This window comes from Manacus vitellinus, unplaced genomic scaffold (genome assembly GCF_001715985.3).
Source record: "Manacus vitellinus isolate BGI_N305 unplaced genomic scaffold, ASM171598v3 scaffold_0_pilon, whole genome shotgun sequence".
In the NCBI taxonomy this organism is placed as follows: Eukaryota; Metazoa; Chordata; class Aves; order Passeriformes; family Pipridae; genus Manacus; species Manacus vitellinus.
This window is the reverse complement of record NW_021938789.1, coordinates 2,286,350-2,299,578: the sequence shown is the minus strand read 5'-3', so window position 1 is coordinate 2,299,578 and position 13,229 is coordinate 2,286,350. Positions and strand designations below refer to the sequence as shown.

Below are 13,229 nucleotides of genomic sequence, written 5' to 3'. Positions count from 1 at the left end.
GAAAAAAAATTCATGTTCCAGTTATGGGTTTGGTTTTAATTAGAAATATTGGCAAGTAAGCTGTGGTTTGCCTTTATCTTTTCAAATAACTGCTGAGAGACCATCAGGAAGGCTTACTTTAATTTCAAACACATTAAGTGAGCATTGGATGTACATGTGGAAGAGCCAACCTCCCTCTGTACTGAATATTCCTAATCAAGTTAAGGGCTAGACACACACACGGGCTCTTAGATTGAGAAAAACAAAAAGAAATTCCCAAACTAGAATAGAGTGAAATACTCTCTTTATGTCTGAAAAGAAACTACATAAATAACCAGTTCTAAACCCCCAAACTCTCTATCTTTCAGTTGGTTTTTTCCATGCTGGGAACTTGTGACACAAACCCCTCCCCACACCCTTCTGCAACTTTTTTCTGTTCCAGTTCTAGCAGTAAGTTTGTGAGTGCTCAGCTGCTGCTCTAAAGCTATTTTAGCTACTGGAAAACAATTACAGAACTACAAGGGAGTTTTGTGTTCCCCTACGGCAGACACATTTTTATATCATATTTTTGTATCATAACAAAGTTCAGCAACACAGACATCTATTCACCAACTAAAACTATTCCAGGAATTAGTTACATTTTGTCCTTTTTTGCTTCATCTGTTCTGTTTGATATAAATAATGTATGTCTTTATCGAGGTAAGCACTAACTCTGGCTGTAAGAAAGCACATAAAGTGTCTCATTATAGATATCGTGTATTTTATAAAATCATGTATTTTGAATCTTCTTTTTAATTTACCAGTACTAAAGTTACATGCAAAATGTTACACCATTTATTTTCTGCAGTACTGGCTCAACATCCAGAAGTCAAACCAGGAGTTTCACGTTTTCACTGGACTTAAATGTTAAGAGCTGGAGCAAAATTCTGGTTTAATTAATTAAAAGTAGCAAAAAGAAAGAGAAAACACACTTAAGAAACCAGAAATCTAGAATACAGAAACAAGAACCTGGAGCATTACGCTGAATCAGAGTAGACTTTTATAATTACGCATTATTTGCCATTCACAAACACTAAAATCTTTGATACACTGCAACTGCATAGAGATTTATTTGCAACTGAAACATAGAGGTACATCCAATCATAAATCCTAAAGCCTGACATACTCAGAAATCCTTTCCTCAAAGCTTTTAAAGCTCTGCCTGGAAAACATACATGATGCTCTGCCATTTGATGGCTAAGGACAGTTACTCATCCAGTGATTCAGCTTTTCTGATGAATTCAGACTTGGTTCATGTGACTCCAGCTAGAGCTACGTTCCCATGTCTCGAGAGTTTTGGTTCTCTAAGGATTCTATAAGACTGTTAGGAAACCCCTCCTGCAAGGTAGCCTCAAGTCCAGCACTCTCAAGAGACCTAGAAGATTCCAAGTAGATGTGAAAAATCAAATGCTCCTTCTAGCAGTTAAAACATGATGTGAAAAGTTACGCTTAGAAGCTAAAAACTAAGGAACACACAACATGCCAAGAGCAAATCCGGAAAAACATTAAACCTAATACACACAAACCCACTCCAGCACTTCAGCTAAAGAGGTGGGATGATTCTTTTTTTTTTTCAACAAGTTAACTTTTTGGAAATGTAAAAGTTACTGAGGATTCTAAATCTCATTTTTAATTTATGATTCCCTGTATTCCCCAGAAAGTGCAACTAAGCCACAAAGATTTATGACTCCAGTCTGAGAGGGAGCTGGCTGGAATAATGAAAAGGCTCTAGCAGTGCTTCTTATTGCAGCATAATCTAAAAGGGGTGACAGTACAGAGGCCATTATCGCATTCTAATGTATCTACAAGCACTTCACAAAATTTAAATAATGCTCAGAATTCTTTTACTATACTGAAACATGATAAAAAATTTGAAAATGACAGGCTCTCACAACACCTGCAAGGTTTATCTCTGCAATGCTTGCTGTATTTATGTTTTCTTTTGCTGATAAAATGTGGGTACTTTGAAAGAATGGCAAAACACAGCACAGAATTCTAGATGAATGATATTTTAAGAGCTCTCATATGAAGTTACTTAAAAACCTATAGAAAATATCACCACTAACTTGCTCACTTCCATCTTACTTTCGTGCATCATTCTGGGAATTGCTCTGATGTATTTAATAGGTATCTCATCAGTAAACAGTGAGATGAAATTCCTGGTATATACTTGAGAGATAAGCAGCTGTAGGACACCAAAAGTCTCTTCAATACTTCCTCTCAAACATTTTGGCAAACCACGAGCACAGCATTAAATATTTGAATATTTAAATTCTTTAAAAACATCAGGAAATCCTAGATACTGGAAGGCAGTCGTATGTACAGATTTTACTTCGATATCCAGATTGGGTTTTTTTAACTATTGATGGGAGGGGAGGAAGAAAGCATTTCTAAACAAATTTGCCATCCAGTCCTCTGATGGCATCGATGTTCTTACAGGACAAGAGCTGGAACTTCTTTATGAGACACTTGTACTCTCTGTATTTTTAAGGAACAGAAGATCACTGTAAAGTTACACAGTGATATAGAAAAAAAATGTGGCTTGCAGTTTCTTTTTCCTCCAGAAGAAAACAGAAATTGGTGTTCAGGGAAGTTCGGATTCCTAACAATATGTAGTCAGACAGCACAGGGCACCCGACTGCATCTGTGAAAGATGGAGAGGCAGCAGTAGAATTCTGCACAGTCCTGATGGGCTGTGTGAATGCACCAGAAGACAGGGAATATCTTGTCCTGCAAGAGCTGATCAATTCTTTCTGTGATGATACTTGAGCAAACAAATTAAGATGGAAGACTTCTGGTTTAGAGCCCAACTGTAAAGCAAGGGCAGATCACACAAAATCAAACTATTTTAAAATACTCTACCTTCAGTTTTTGGTTCTTTGTGCCTTTTGATGACTTTTAATTTCTTGAAATTGGTCTCATTTCTAATTAGATCTCCTACCCATAAATGTCAACAGGCTTTCTGTGCTGCAGAGGAGCACAGAACAGTCTTTGGTTGCTGTTATTGCTAAGTAAGTCTGGACTGTTCTGCATATGCCCCCATCTCATTACCTTTTATTGCAGTTTTGCCAGAATTAAAACACATTCACATTTAATTGCAGGATTTCCCCTACCTCTCCTTCCTTAAGTATAGGTAAGCTCTATAGCCCGAGATAACTATCACCTCAGTCACCTTAGCCCCAGACTTTAACCAAGTTATGCTAAACAGAAGAAGGAAACAGCTTGTGATAATGTTAATTTTCTACTTTAAGGAATTTGAGGGGTTTTTTTCCCTTTCAAACACTAGACTGCAGAGAAGTTATACAAATCAAGGCCAGGTTGAGCAGGTGATGACTCCCATACAGACCAGTCCTAACACTGAATACACAGGCCATTCCACAGGCTCTGCACTACTCACTATGGCAGACATGGAAATTCCTGACTTTCTGGATTAGCATCCTAATGACACACTTACTCTAAAGGCAGCTAGATGGATTTTAAGTTTATTTTGTCCAGGAGGACGTGGAGTGTGAAATGATGTAATTCCTTTATAGCAACTGAGGTTTTCTGTGACAAATTATGCCTTGAAGAGTACCAGCATACTTAAAAGCTCATCTGGGCAAGCAGCTGAAACAGGCTGAGAGGGACTGAAAAATAAAAGAAAATTTAACATGCCTTTACTCTTCCCTTTACATTTCACAGATTTGTTTGTCATTTGTCTCAGCACTTTCATAACCAATGAGTGACAGGCAGATTGACAAGAATTTACAACACTGCTGTCAGCATTCTATCAGCCCAAAGAAGTGGTTTGGCCATAGAAAATACTTGTATTTAATTAACTTTGCCTACAATTGATCAAAAGAATCCAGTCAACTTCCATTTACTTTTTATCTGCCTAACAAATATGGTGAGGTGAGAACACACCATGAGTGATATGTCACTTCAAAGTTTAAAACTATCTTAAAATGACCAAAACCAAAATGCATTTAAGGACAGCTTCTTTACTGAGAGCTTTGGGTTTATTTGTAGACTCTGCTACAAAAACACCGTGATGAGCATTTAGTAAACAAGGGTCAAAGGTAATTCCTTTTTTATAAACACCCAGAAGCCTTACTAGGTGGTGTCAGACAGATTATCCCTTTTAATCAGTGGTAAAGATAATAATATAATCACTATCCACTTTGTGTGTGTACAGAGGAAAGAGGAACCTTTCAAAATTATTGCAAATTACCTTGAGCATCAAAAAGCTACTATTTCATTACACAAACTTGAAAAATTACAGAAATCGTAAGAAAAACCCCTTTATCTTTTAATTGTCATAAAGAGATTAGACAAAAAACAATGTTGAGAACTGGTGAAGAATACACCACAAGAATTTAATACTGGACAAAAAAAAGCAGAGAACCATTAATACAAGGGAAGACAGTAAATGCTCTCTGTGTGACATAACTGGAAAGTACATATTGAAGAGCTTAAGCTGCAGATATCTGGTATTTCCCTTTCTGTTTTCATTTTCAATTCAGTTTCACTCTGTACCAAAGAACTTCCACTTTCACTATAACAGAAGGCCCAGCTACAAACACAGACTGTTGGAGGTCCCTTTGCAGGCCAGGATAAAAACCCAAGCTACTGGCACTACAAAGAAACTAAACCAAAATAATCAAGGTCCCTAAACAGAATATATGCAATTGAAATGCATTTTGAATCAAAGTTAGAACACACCAACTCAGACAGTCAAACGTGTTTCTTTCCTACGGAAAAAGATAAGATTTACTACGGAAAAGCTCAGGCTGCTTGATGACCAAACCCACATGTTTTTCTGCTCCCACTATCTGCTTGTCCTGTGCCTCAACCACTAATACTCTGATTTTTTATCACGGACTTGTGCAATGAAAATAAAAGTAAAACTGCTTTGTCTTGTCTTGCCTCTCTATCAGCACACATAGTGAACTAAGGAAGTGGAAAATTCAGGAATTTCACTTGACAAAAGACAAATCAACATTCAGTCTTCAGTCAAAGGAATGGAGGGATGCAGCTACTTTCCCAGTGAGTGATGTCCTGTCAATCTGGGCAGAGAAATGGCTGTTTCTCACTCTGTGACAGAGGACAAAAATCTCATTAAGTCAAATCACTTCAAAATCCCAAATTACAACCACAGCTGACCAAAATCAATGCAACCCCCTCAATGTACACTATTTTTCAAATGAGAAGGGTGGCAACTTAAGTCTGTTAAGAAATGGTCAGCGCTCCTTCTAAATGATTCTGTCTCTAAAAATAGTGTATTCTCACAACCCTACTTGCCTATGTTTTTTTTTTTTTAAAGATTATAATTCACATGTTATAGTAAAACTGTTTAATCAAAAAGGGCCTTAGAGCCCCTGTGTTTATCCAAACAGTTCCCACCTTTGGGGATCTGTGGTGTGTATATTTGGGTACTAAATGACAAGTAACTGAATGCAACAGAACAGAAATGAAGGGTTTTTTACGTTGTTTTGTTATATTCTGTTTATTATGTAATGGAAGAATACTGTGCAACTACATATTCGGCAAACCACTGCCTACAGAGAGAATGTTTTAGGCAGAAGAGTAAAGAGTAAACCAGAACCTCACAAGAAGATTAAAGGAAAACATGGATTATTATTACAAAATGGAGAAGGATGAGGAAACACGAAGAAAGAAGCAGTGAGCTGGCAAAGTTTTATGTTCCATCTTCAGTAAAACAGAAAAGGACACTTCAGTAGAGCATCCAAAGACTGCAGCCCTCAAAAGACCATTGCATCCACGTCTGCACAAATAAATCTGTAGCACCCTCATAAAACATATGACATATTATGCAGTGAGGTAACGACTACTGAGGGGGAAGAGGACCTGCAAAGTCTAGAACAAAAGAAAGCAAACAAACTATATTCTAAATATGTTTGTTAGATTTTAGGATTTCTAATTGTTTTATACCAAGCCAGAGATTTAATTAAGACCCTCCAAATTCAATTACGAGAACAATTACATTAGATGTATTTCCCCAAGTTATCTTTTATTTTCTTCTATTACTAACCACTTACTCCTTTTCTTCTATCACTAAAAGGGGGTCAAATCTGGCAGTCTGAAAAACTGTATTTGCAGAAGACACTAAGTTTTCAACTTCCTGACACAACCAGGACTCACTTATTTTTCCTCAATGTGCTTAGATGGTAAAGCTATAAAACAAGAAAGAATATCTCTACAGATCTCTGAAAAACTTTTCTGTGCTGGCTGAGGCTCTTTGAACCCAAATATAAGTTTTATGACAATAGGTTTGTTTCCTCTATTTCTTTCCACTAAACTCATCTAAAGCAGTTTGTGGACAGCAGGTTGAGTATTATTATGCAGGACCCTCCTCTCCAGGAGGGAAAGTAAGCAGAAGACAAAAATTCATTTAAGTTTAGAGAGGGATTCCTAACGTAGATTAAGGGTTTTAAAACAAGACAGAAGTTCAAATTTGTCTTTCAAATCAAGCAGTAACCTCCTGGTTACATTTCAGTTCTTTTTTTCCTGGCTTTGGTTCCCTCATTAGCAAGTCTCTAGCAGATCAGAAAGTTTTTTAAGATGCTTTTACATTTAAAAGCAAATCTGTCTATTCAAATCAGCAGTATTCCTTTACACAAACACTGTATGAGCATGTATTTTAGAAATAAACTCAACACGGTATTTTAGTAACTAGGATACAACTCTTTCAGAGTAAAGAGCTGAAGAGAAACAGATTCAATCATTCACAGATAGATCCAGTAAAATGCGAGATCTGGAACACTTCCCAACCCTCTATCTTTCTTAAAAATATGGAGAGTAGTTTCTTTTAGCTGCTCTACTGAACTTCTGCATTTACATTTAGATGACCTCTTAAGTTGTTACTGGCTTATTAATGAAAGGTTCCATGTTTCAGAAATTTAAATTAGATAAGGCCTGATCGGAACGAATAAAACCACCTTTTATACTGAGTATTAGAAAAAGATTCCTGCCTACATCCAGCATCTCTAACCTTCACCCACCTTCAAAGGTTTAAACTTTTGATGTGGTATCTGGGTATATAAGACAGTGTGGATATGAGATGCTATACAAGCCTGGAAAAGCATAGCTGTAGAGCCACGAGGACCTTTGGCATGGGAAACAATTATTTCTGAACAATTTCCATATGAACTTCACACAGGATAACAGAACAAAAGCTAAATCATCTCAGCATATCTACAGATTTTCAGAATGCCATATCCATATGTATTTTGTTATCTGCATGTACCACAGTTTCACATACTTCAAGATCAGAATCTGTATCAGGGCCTTATTCTTAGCACTCTCCTACACCCTTATAGAGTCCAGTAGGAAAGAGTTTTCCCAAGACACTTTCTGAACAGATATCCTCTGTCAGGTCCCAGACATCCAGGGCAGCATGGGTAGATGTTCTGAATCCTAATATTCTTGGTAGAGAACAGAAAGATTCAAGCCCAGATAGCACTGCCAACAGGCAACTAGATTTACAGAACACTGTTTCCTGGTGAAGGCAGAGACTTCTCTCTACCTTTTTTTTCAACAAGAACACTTCAGTAGAACACTGAAGGCAGCTGGCTAAACCTAAACAGAGCAAATGTTGATTTGGCATTAAGGGGCTCTGGTAGTTAACTAATAATTTGACATAATCCCAGTACTACTCTGCCTTTGAGATTACACCTTCAAAATTAATTCCCACACCCAAGGCAGGTACGAAAGGTTTCCATACAGGTTGTGCAGTTACATGCACCTAGTAAGGCCTCTTCTTCTACAGAAGAAATGCAAGAACAGTGGTTAAATGAGCCTGGGGAAGCGGGGGGGAGGAACAAAAAACCTGGACAGACATTACCTTGATTTGGCAAGGCTGAAGCATATTCCTGAAATACTCCTTATTTTCAGCAGCATTTTTCAGATGTACAGAAAACCTGGGAAACCCCAACCCCATATGAATATTAAAATAGTGCAGTCATTGCAGTAAAAAATCATGATGCATGTGATAAAAGTACTATCAATTCCAGAACTAAGATCCCAAATTGTTTTCCTTCTTTATAGGCAGCCCCAGCATACACTGAAGTTGACATTAATTTAACAAACAAAAAGACCACCAAGAAAGAAAAAAAAAAAAAATCAAGCTTTTCTAGCACTAATTGCTGCTACGAGGCCAGAGATTCACTTCCCTTCCTCACACAAGTGCAGGGCTTGTTTACCAATGGCATAAGAAAGATCAAGCTTTTCCTCTTGCAGTGAGCTTCCAAAATAAAGCATTTTTATAAAGTGTCCTTCTGAGAAGGGAATTTATTTTTTATTACTTACAACTCAGAGAGTTTTAGCTACTGTCATTTTATGATGCACAGGAACACAGGTCCTGTAGGTACTTTGGGTATTCACAAAAAGCAGAAATGTAAGTTAGCCCAGTTGGACCTATTTATTTATAATAGAAGGATAATGAAACACGGTAATAGGCAAGCATAAAATTAGTATCTGTGAACAAAAACCTCTTTTGGAGGTCCTAAAGTTCATCTGCCCTACATGAAATTCAGCCCAGAACAAGGGAACTTGTAAGGGAGGCTGAAACCACTGTTCCAAGACAGATCAAAATATTTTGCTTTTGCTACTTCGCCTAAGGGTTACTACGAAGCATCTTTCTTTCTTGACAAGAGGGGGCTATAAGGGCCAGAAATGACATCTGGTACAGATCACTAATGTTTCCCAAATATCTGCCTGTAAATCCATCCCAGTAACATAACCCTGAACTGTAGGTCTAACTCAGCTAAATACAAGACTTAGACATGCATTATTCTGGTTAAGCAGAACACAGAATAGAGCGACAGAAAGGCTTTGACGTCTCTTGGATCAAAAAAAGCAGTGAAAACAAGCAAATTCCTTGCCACACAAACCCATAATGGCCAACACCATCTGGAGAGGTGATGCTGAGGTTTTTAATTATTTAAATCATGACACTACCTGTGCCACGACTGAGAATAAACCTGGTCAACTTATAAACCGAGAAACTGCTGTTAATCTCTCAACACCAGCTGCTGTTGACATGTAAAGGGAAGTTAGTTCTTCCAAAGAGGGCCTGCTCACCACATTATTTCATCTGTCATGTCCACCATAGTGCCCAAAAGACCAAAATAAAAGAGAAAAAGCCCTGGAATGCACAAACCAATGATGAGTATGAAATAATGCAACAGTTCTGCAATCTTTGAATTTGAGTTAGTTACATCTGGTCAGCTCTTTTCTACAGAAAACTGGCTCAGTGTTCAGAAGCAGTGAGGAATCAAACACTGTGCATTATTTCTAATGAAAGAGAATGAAACTGAGAACAATGTAGAAAACCATTAACATGCCACTGTATGCATTCACAAGATATCTGTATTTTGAATGTCCTCTACTGTTCCAGTCCTCATTCTCAGGGGAAAAAAAAAAAAAAAGATAGGATAGAAGCTGAAGGGCATCAGAGTTCAGAAACAGGACAATAACAAGAAGTAACATTCTGGAATGGTTCCTGTATGTTAAACAACACACTAGGGTTCATCAAGTTGAAATTAAAAATAGAGCAGGTTTGTAAGAAATCTATAAAATTATCAATAATAGAGAAGTTTGTCCATGATCTCTATTTCTATTACTATGAAAGAATCAAGCAAAACACGTAGGTGGCAAAGGGAAAGGGAAAAAGAGCTGCTCTATTGTTTTATTATTTAAAGTCATGGATGCAAAAAACTCACACTGACTCAAAAAGAAACTGAGGTCTCCCACGAATTTAGCCATCTACAGCCATTAAATACAAAGGTACCAGCTCCAGAAACCTCTGAGTCACAAACTGCTGGAGGCTGAATATATTCAAAAAGAGCATCACTCCATGATTTGCCACATCTACACTCTCTATTATGCCTCCTCCACTGATCCTCACCCCGAGGTGAGGTGCTGAATTAAACGGCTCCTTGATCCAACTTGGTAGTGCTATTCTTAGACAGTACTTCTGTCGACACTTCAAGATACTATTTCATATTTGATTTGCATTCTCCCACCAATGGGTTTATGAAGAGAGAGGGCAAAAAAACATATTCAGATAATACGCATTGAGACGACAGTTTTACGTAGAAACTGTACTTAATTCAGCCACTTTTACATACAAGAACAGGAAGTCTGGTATGGAAAGCCTTGAACAAATACTCAAACGTTCTGCAATTAATTTTGAAGCCACACTGAGAATACTCACAGCTTCTAATCTCCCCCCAAACCAGTATACTGTTGTATGCTTTTTGGTGTTTCTTAAACTACAAGCAGTTCTTTAAGATACTTTTCCAATGAGGCATTAAGAAAAAACAATTTAAAGTTCCAAAGTAACAATTACTGCAGCACATCATGAGCTGCTTAGCATTAACAAGTTCTCAAGGCTTAGCTAAACTTAATCCTTTACTAAAGGCTAATGCAAAACAGTAGTTCAGAAACTCTTCCAAAAAGGATAAGAAGTTATTTCTCTTGTTCCTGAAGGGATCACCCCAAAGATATTTTTAGGATTACTCCTACTCCTTTGGGATTCTGGTGACATCAGCCAGACAGCATGTATTATCACTCGCCTGAAAGCAGGATCTGATATCTCAAGAATGGTACAATAAAAAGAAAAAAGTAACTGAGTTCATTTTACCCTACAAATACAGATCCTGTGCACATTTTATGACACGTTCAGCAATTGTACTTGGCCAAGAATTCCTAATAACTGATGATGAAAAACAATCAAGTAAGTCCTTCCCCTGAAAAAGACACATTTATTTTACTACAATTTTTCTTTTTACTTTTTCTGAAATTAAAACAAGTCACCTCAGTATCTGCCTATAACAGCTACAAGAGGGTAATCAAACATCAGATGAACTTGGCTCTCCAATCTGACAAAGGGCTTTGGTTTGTGCTCAGCTCTACTGATCGGATACAAACAAGCACCAGAGCAACATCCCCACCTTCAGTGGTGCCCATCTTCCTGTATTTAGTTACCACAGGCACATTCAAAGCAGCAGATCATCCTCACACTGCTTCTGTTCTACCCTTAGTGGGTTTATAAGTCTTCACCTGGTAAAGGCACTGTAACATTATGTAGGTATTTGACATAATGGATTTGGCCAGAACAGTTTTTCTCTGTGATGGTGAAATGGCAATATAAACACAAGACAAGGACTAATGGAATTTCTCCAGCAATTTGCAACTGCCCCCCCTGCAGCTACGGCAAAGTCATTATAGGCTGTATCCCGCACCAAGAGTAAAAACCTGCCAAGTTTCTGGTGTACTACTGGCGAGCACTACAGGAAAACTGGATAGGAAGCTATGTGGAAGGTATAGCTTCTGGACCGTGTACATATCACACAGCTGGAAACCCTAAGCTAGCAAGTAGAGCGGTGAGTGGACTTCCAGGTTTGTTCTCGACACAGCGCTGCTGCTTTCTGAGCTACTGCACCCGTGCTGGGAAGCCAGGCCAGGAAGCCAAGCCAAAAGGGCAAACTGCCACTTGCAGGCCCAGCCCAGCTTCTGCAGAACGAGCTCAAATGTGCCAGGATCACATACTGAGCTGCTCTCAGGGTCAGAGAGCACAAATCTATGCTGGGAGCCACAGCATGAGCGCTGCAGATACATGTACTCTCTCTCTCTGTTTCCCTCTGGATTGCTCCAGGAATCGGACTTGGATTACTTCATATTAATATAAGAAGCAAATCTCTGCTGTTCTCCTCCAAACACTATTGTTTCACTTCTAACACAGGCAATGAGTAAGAAAAATGTAGGCAAGTCCTCATTCCTCACTGAACATTGCAAGAATTGACGAAAGCAGTGACTCAAAAAGCAGCCACCACAAAACCCAGTCCCAAGGCATCCTGCCGCTCCCACGAGCAGCTCTGGCATGTGAGCAGCTACTGGAGCCCATGGGTTTGGCGTCAGTTCAAACCCCTAACATGTGACACCCACCACCTATGACACAGAACATTCAGGGGGGTAGTGCCCTGGCATTGAAGTTGATAAACCAGGTCTTATTAAGAGGCCTGAATTTTAAAGTAAACTCCTCAGGTGGAGAGATACCAGGGTGGAGGGAAGAGGGGTGAAAGGCAGGAGGGGAGGGAGGAAACAGCCACGGCTTGTCCCACTTCCTCTCCTTTACCTTGGGAAAACGAGAGCAGTACAGTTGTTTCTCAGAGGCCTGGAAAAGGTGGTGGTTATCAACAGAAATCTAACTCTCATCAGACCCAGGCAGATCATTTTTATTCCCAACTGAAAACTAACCTGCAGCTAAAGTTTTAAACAGCCTTCATTTCTGTTAACGAAAAATGCCCAAACAACAAGAACACCCAAAAAGAGAGCACTGGAACATTTGTTAAATGATATGCCTCTCACCTCAGCACCACAGTAATCTGCTGTGTCCATCAGACAGAGATATAATTACCTTACATAAAAGGCAGTATTTGAAGCATGGTGATTTCTGCTAAATCAAAAGAGTAAGAGGTTGGACAAAAAAGAAATTGAAAGCCCAGAAATAAAACCAGACAAACAGGTTCCACATTAACCTGTAACCTACAGTAAACAGGGATCTGAGTGCAAAATTCATCAGCTTTTACTCCAAGAATATTTACCTAATTTCCACTTTGCAGCCACAATCAGCTATATAAAACCACAGTATGATGCACTAACATTAAGGCTTTGGATGCTGGCCATGAAATAACAGCCAGAGCAGGGGTCTGGAACCAAAGAACACTGATACTAAGATATTACAGTTATCACCACAAAAAACACATGTATATCACAAGTTTTCATGTGGACAAACATTTGAAAAATCTCCTTCACATGTTCCCTCATACTATGTTTTTCCTTATTTTAAACCTGTGCAGCTGAAAACCTTCCTCATGAGAGAAAGAAAAGCCTTGGGATTTTTACAATCAAGGAGCCAGATCATAAAATAACATCTCGCGACCTTTAAATGCTTTTCCTTTCGACCTCTGTGCTTTAAAGTGCACTGTAATAGGAAAAAAGAAGCCAGAAGCACGACCCTCTGCTACAAAGTGCTCTGAAAAGAATAGGGCTGCAGTATTGCAAAGTCTGATATCAAGCAGGTGGTTGTTCTGATTCAGTAGTTTGGTAGCTCACGGGTTTGGCACAGGAGCAAATAACCCTGTCGCTCACCAACCACCAAGTCTCAATCGCTCTGGGAAACAGTGTTGACACGGTTTTCTCCTCAC

At 38.7% G+C, this 13,229-nt stretch overlaps 1 protein-coding gene across 1 annotated transcript in view; it reads right to left on the bottom strand.

Moving 5' to 3' along the window:
* The window catches only part of NSD2 (nuclear receptor binding SET domain protein 2), a 58,009-nt gene that overhangs the window by 42,438 nt on the left and 2,342 nt on the right, over window positions 1–13,229 (bottom strand). The window lies entirely within an intron of this gene.